Genomic DNA, 6,653 nt, shown 5'->3' on the forward strand with positions numbered 1-6,653 from the left:
TTTTCCCCCCCCTCCCTCTGGCACACCTCTGCCCAATTTCAATTGCTGTCAGCACATCAGGCTTGTGAGGAGGACTCCTTCTAGAACCAGCTCCTCTCCTCCTGCTTTTCCCACTCCCAAACCAAATCTATCCAGAGTGTGCACTGATGACTCTCTGATTACTTCACCTCCTCCTCAGCCTCTCCTAAATCTCCAGGATGACTTTGACCCCAACGTTAAAAATTGCCCCACGATGAACCCTCCCCAATATTGTTAGTGACAATTCTGTGTCACTCCCAGCCCCAGCAGCTCAGGAGACTTACTAAGGGGTCACTGGCACTCAACAAACCACTTGGTTAACAAAGGAAGAATGGAAGAATTGCCTGGGGTCAAGGCACACAAACATGGTTGGAGACTTCCCCCAGCAGTGGTCCTAGACAGAGTCCCTCCCTGTTGCCATATGCTAGAGTGAGTGCTCAAATCTGATGTAATGAGCCCTGTCAGAATGGGATCAGCTACACAGCTCCATCTATTAGCCCCCTGATTTCCTTTTGTAAAGAGGGAAAGGAACCTTTTCTGGAGTGGATTGAGCTGTCACTTGCCTGGATTTTCTTTGCAGAGCAATTTTACTCTTGCAGAAGCCTAAACCTAAGAGCTGGGGGGAAAAGGAAAAAATAATCACCCAGACCTGCTTCCAGAACTAAGCTGCTCCCCACCAGAACTAAGCTGCTCCCACCAGAACTAAGCTGCTCCCCACCAGAATCCAGCTGCTCCCCACCAGAATCCAGCTGCTCCCACCAGAATCAATCTGCTCCCCACCAGAACTAAGCTGCTCCCCACCAGAACTAAGCTGCTCCCACCAGAATCAATCTGCTCCCCACCAGAATCCAGCTGCTCCCCACCAGAACTAAGCTGCTCCCCACCAGAACTAAGCTGCTCCCCACCAGAATCCAGCTGCTCCCCACCACACAGTAGCTGGCAGGCCACAGTCACTGAAGGAGCATCAAGAGCTGAGGGCTGGGCTTGTTCAGCCTGCAGAAGAGAAGGCTTAGAGGAGGCCTTATCAGTATGGACCAGGAGATAAGTGGTGGCTACCAGGAGGATGGAGGCTCCCTTCTAACAAGGAGCCCTGTGGAAAAGAAAGGGGTGATGGGGACAAGTTACTGCTGGGGAGATCCCCATTGGAATCCAGAAGAAAATGGGAAGCTGAAACTCAGTGCATCCTTTGGAGAGGGCTACAAGAGAGCCATAGCATCATTAAAGTTGAAAAGGCCTTTTAAGATCACAGAACTGTCAGGGCTGGAAGGGACCTCAAGGATCAGCCAGCTCCAACCCCTCTGCTGTGGGCAAGGACACCTCACTCTAGATCAGGCTGCCCACAGCCACATCCAGTCTGGCCTTAAACACCTCCAGGGATGAGGCTTCCACCACCTCCCTGGGCACCTCCTGTGTCTCCTAAGACACTGAGACACCTCCTGAGACACTGGCACCTCCTATGCCAGTGTCTCAGCACCCTCATGGTGAAGAACTACTTCTTAATGTCTAATCTAAATCTTCCCTCTTCTAGCTTGGATCCACTCCTATCACTGCCTGACACTCTAAAATGTCCCTCCCCAGATTTCTTGTAGCCCACTTCAGACACTGGAATGCCACAATAAGGTCTCCACAGAGCCTTCTCTTCTCCAGGCTGAACAACTCCAACTCTCTCAGCCTGTCCTCATAGGACATCATTGAGTCCCTTTTAGGAAGCATACAGGAGACCACTTAGCTAGTTAAAAATAATTAAAAATAAAACCCCAGGCAGAAAAGAGAGAAACAAAATCAACAGGCAGAAAAGAGAGAGAAAACTGCAGGCAGGAAGAGAGAGAAAACTGCAGGCAGAAAGAGAGAAGAAAAGTGCAGGCAGAAAGAGAGAAGAAAAGTGCAGGCAGAAAGAGAGAAGAAAAGTGCAGGCAGAAAGAGAGAGAAAACTGCAGGCAGAAAGAGAGAAGAAAACTGCAGGCAGAAAGAGAGAGAAAACTGCAGGCAGAAAGAGAGAAGAAAACTGCAGGCAGAAAGAGAAGGAAACTGCAGGCAGAAAGAGAGAAGAAAACTGCAGGCAGAAAGAGAAGAAAACTGCAGGCAGAAAGAGAGAAGGAAACTGCAGGCAGAAAGAGAGAAGAAAACTGCAGGCAGAAAGAGAAGAAAACTGCAGGCAGAAAGAGAGAAGGAAACTGCAGGCAGAAAGAGAGAAGGAAACTGCAGGCAGAAAGAGAGAAGGAAACTGCAGGCAGAAAGAGAGAAGGAAACTGCAGGCAGAAAGAGAGAAGAAAACTGCAGGCAGAAAGAGAGAGAAAACTGCAGGCAGAAAGAGAGAAGGAAACTGCAGGCAGAAAGAGAGAAGGAAACTGCAGGCAGAAAGAGAGAAGGAAACTGCAGGCAGAAAGAGAGAAGAAAACTGCAGGCAGAAAGAGAAGAAAATTGCAGGCAGAAAGAGAGAGAAACTCCAAGCAGAAAGAGAGAGAAAACTCCAAGCAGAAAGAGAGAGAAACTCCAAGCAGAAAGACTTTTCTGCTCAAAAACCCATCCACAAAAGCAGTGCTAACATCATCTCCCCAGAGCAGGACAGAAGTCCTCAGCCCCAAAGCACTCCAATTCATCACTGGTGTTTGAAATGGTTGTCATGAACAAAGCTGACCGAGCCCACTGCTGGGGGAAGCCACGGATTGATAATGCTGCCCCAAACCAACCGCTTAGGGGAGAGGGCAGAGAGGGGGAAGAGGGTAGCAAGTGGGAGTTTATTGCTGCTGGGACTGCTGCTGTCTTATCTCCTCGGCACACAAATGTTATTCAACCTAAGAGACAAGAGATTTGTCCAGGAAATCATCAGCTACAGAACTTGGAGAGGAGCATGAAGCAAATCCTGGGGCACCAAGCAAAGCCTAGCAGCAAGTGAAACGTTCTGGAAGGGACAGGAGAGGAAATGGCTTTGGCTTTGGGCAGGATTGTTTTCCTTGTTGGCCATCAGAACCCATGCAGGAGGCCAAATTGCAAGCAGGGCTGAAGGGCAAAGGGGCTGAATTTGACCTTAAGGGGTCAAGCTAAACCTTCCCATGCCAGGGGAGGTTTAGGATGGATATTAATTATGGTCAGGCATCGGAAGAGGCTGCCCAGGGAGGTGGTGGAGTTGCTTTCTGTGGAGGGGTTTGAGAAGCCTGTGGGCACAGCATCTGGGGACAAGGTTTAATGGCCATGGTTGGGTTGAAGGTTGGACTTGATGGTCTCAGAGGTCTTTTCCAACCAAAATAATGCTATGATTCAATAAAGACTTTAATGCAGCACTGACTCTGAGAAGGAGCTCTGCCTTTCTGCTCTGGTTCATTCATGGGGCGGGGTGAGTGCATTCTGAAGCCTGCCCACAGTGGGCTAACAGCACTTGAACTCGACCTGTAGCTGTAGAAAGAGGTAAAACAACAAAGAAGCCAAAGCACACAAAACCATTTCCTGACCTATCATCAAACTCTGAAGCTGGAGCTGTGTGTGAGCCCAGGATGTGGTTGTGAACTAACAGGCAGCACTCCCAGATCGAACTCGAGTCTACCATCACATGCTGCTGGCACTTAGTGCTCTTCAATCAATGCACCTTTCAGAGCTCTACCTTCTCCTCCTCTCCTCAGGACAGCTCTGTCCCAGCTCCACAGGCATTCAGGTGATTAGTGATGTCTTTCTGGACTGCATTTATCCAGCTCATGGGAGGCAGACTTCAAAAACCAGGGGAAGAAGCTAAAAAAAACCAACCCAACTCCAAATCCTCTTCAAAGACTGAAGCAGGTTGGAAGAGAGCTCCAAGCTCAGCCAGCCCAACCTAGCACCCAGCCCTGGCCAAGCAGCCAGATCATGGCACTCAGTGCCCCAGTCAGGCTTGGCTTCAACATCTCCAGGCACAGCCACTCCACCACCTCCCTGGGCAGCCCATTCCAATGCCAATCACTCTCTCTGACAACAACTTCCAAACAACATCCAGCCTCAACCTGCCCTGGCACAGCTTGAGGCTGTGTCCCCTTCTTCTGGCCCTGGCTGCCTGGCAGCAGAGCCCAACCCCACCTGGCTACAGCCTCCCTGCAGGCAGCTGCAGACAGCAATGAGCTCTGCCCTGAGCCTCCTCTGCTGCAGGCTGCACACCCCCAGCTCCCTCAGCCTCTCCTCACAGGGCTGTGCTCCAGGCCCCTCCCCAGCCTTGCTGCCCTTCTCCAGACACCTTCCAGCACCTCAACATCTCTCTGCAATGGAGGAGCCCAGACCTGGACACAGCACTCAAGCTGTAGCCTGTTTGCTTTGTAGTTTCCTGCATTGAAGCTGTACCTAAAAATATGCTTTTAAAGCACAGGGAATTTTCTGGGCAGCATCTCAATTTCCACAATTTCTCCCTGCAAGATAGGCAAGAAGACAACAGCAGCTCTTCAAATCAACTTTCTCCCATTCAGATCCTCTTTCAAAGCCACCTCTAGGGCCAAAACAAGCTGCATTGCAGAGACCTGATCTCGAGTTCCACCTTTTGACTTCATTCTCGTCCTATAACCAATCCCAACACAAACAGGATACTCCTGAGGCAAAATTCTGTTAGATCCAAACTTGCCAGCCAGCATCCTTTGCCAAGGGAATGGTGTGCCCCCTGCCTTGGCAGTGCTTGCTGTGGTTACAAAACCTTACCTGAGTCCACTCCTCAGAGGCACAGCCGTTAAATGGGAGGACAAATCTCTCCGGAATGAGCTCCTTGCAAACACTGCCAGGATGCCAACAGGAACTTGTAACTTGCTGCTGGCAGAGCATTTGCCCCCAGGGCTGAGCAGCCTGTACATAACCTGGGTTCAAGCAAGCAGTCTGCAGGAGTAAGGCAGCCAAAGGCTGCACGCACACAGAGGATGAAGATGGGTGGTAGCGAGGAAGAAGAGTAGCTCACAGAACCAAAGGGCCACAGAAGAGGAGGGATTCGAAGGGACTTTGTGGGGATCAAGCCCAAGCCCTCTGCCAAGGCAGAGTCACCTGCGGAAGGTCACACAGGAACGCGTTCGGGCGGGTTTTGAACGAGGATGGACTCCAACCCCCGGTCCCAGCACTGCCGGCTCACCCCTGCCCCAGGCGCCCCCGCCGTGGGGACGGCTGTGCCCGGCCCGCAGCTTCCCCGATCCGCTGCCGGCTGCTCACCCCGCACCGCCGCTTGGTGCCACGCAGCCGCCGCCGGAGCCGCTGCGCTAACCCCGCGCCCGCAGCGAGGGGCCAAGGACGCGGCGGGCCGGGAAGCGCCCGCGGCTGTCCCCGCCTGCTGCCGGCAGAGGGCGCAGCAGGAGAGTGGGCGCGGAGGGAGGGCGCCGCCTGCTGGGCAGCAAGGGAAGAGCAAGGAAAGCAGCAAAGCCCTGGGGGAGCGCTGGGAGCGAGGCGAGGACCGACCGAGATCTCATCATGTTTTTAATAGCTGAAACGGAAAACTTAACTCTCCTCTGCGGACCGAGTTCTTCACAGCCAGCGGGACCTCATTCGGTCCTCCCCTGAGCTCCCAGGCTTGGAAAGTTCTACTTGCCAAAATCTTCTGGCCAGCACCTGACTCAGCCTCCTCAGAGAAAGGAATTCATCCCCAAACTCTCAGACCTCACAAGAGAGTCATAGACCCCACGCAGAAGCACAGAACGTTAGAGGTTGGAAAACACCGCTGGAGATTGGCCACACCAACCCCCCTGCCAAAGCAGGGACACTCAGAGCAGCTTACCTGGGAGCACAATGGCCAGGTGGGGCTGGAATCTCTTGCGACAAGGAAACTCCACAACCTCCCTGGGCAGCCTGCTCCAGGGCTTCAGCACCCTCACAGCAAAGAAGTGGCCCCATCTGTTGAGGTGAAGCTTCCTGAGTTCTAGTTTGTACCAATGGTTCACTGTTCTACTGGACACCAGCAGAAAGCCTGGCACCTTCTCCTGGACACATACAGAATCAAACAGGTTGGCAGAGAGCTCCAAGCTCAGCCAGCCCAACCTAGCACCCAGCCCTGCCCAATCAACCACACCATGGCACTAAGTGCCCCAGCCAGGCTTGGCTGCAACACCTCCAGCCACAGCCACTCCACCACCTCCCTGGGCAGCCCATTCCAGTGCCAATCACTCTCTTTGACAACAACTTCCTAACAACATCCAGCCTAGACCTGCCCTGGCACAGCTTCAGGCTGTGTCCCCTTCTGTTGCTGCTTGCCTGGCAGCAGAGCCCAACCCCACCTGGCTACAGCCTCCCTGCAGGCAGCTGCAGGCAGCAATGAGCTCTGCCCTGAGCCTCCTCTGCTGCAGGCTGCACCCCCCCAGCTCCCTCAGCCTCTCCTCACAGGGCTGTGCTCCAGGCCCCTCCCCAGCCTTGCTGCCCTTCTCCAAACACCTTCCAGCACCTCAGCAGCTCTCTGCAATGCAGGAGCCCAGAACTGGACACAGCACTCAAGCTGTGACCTGAGTAGTGCTGAGCACAGGGGCAGAAGAACCTCCCTTGTCCTGCTGCCCACACTGCTCGAGCCAGCCCAGGGTGCCATTGGCTCTGCTGCCCACCTGGGCACTGCTGCCTCCTCTGCAGCTCCTCTCTCCCAGCACCCCCAGCTCCCTCTCTGCCTGGCTGCTCTCAGCCCCTCTGGCCCCAGCCTGTAGTGCTGCTTGGGGTTGTTGTGG

This window comes from Pogoniulus pusillus, chromosome 39, assembly GCF_015220805.1.
Source record: "Pogoniulus pusillus isolate bPogPus1 chromosome 39, bPogPus1.pri, whole genome shotgun sequence".
NCBI lineage: Eukaryota > Metazoa > Chordata > Aves > Piciformes > Lybiidae > Pogoniulus > Pogoniulus pusillus.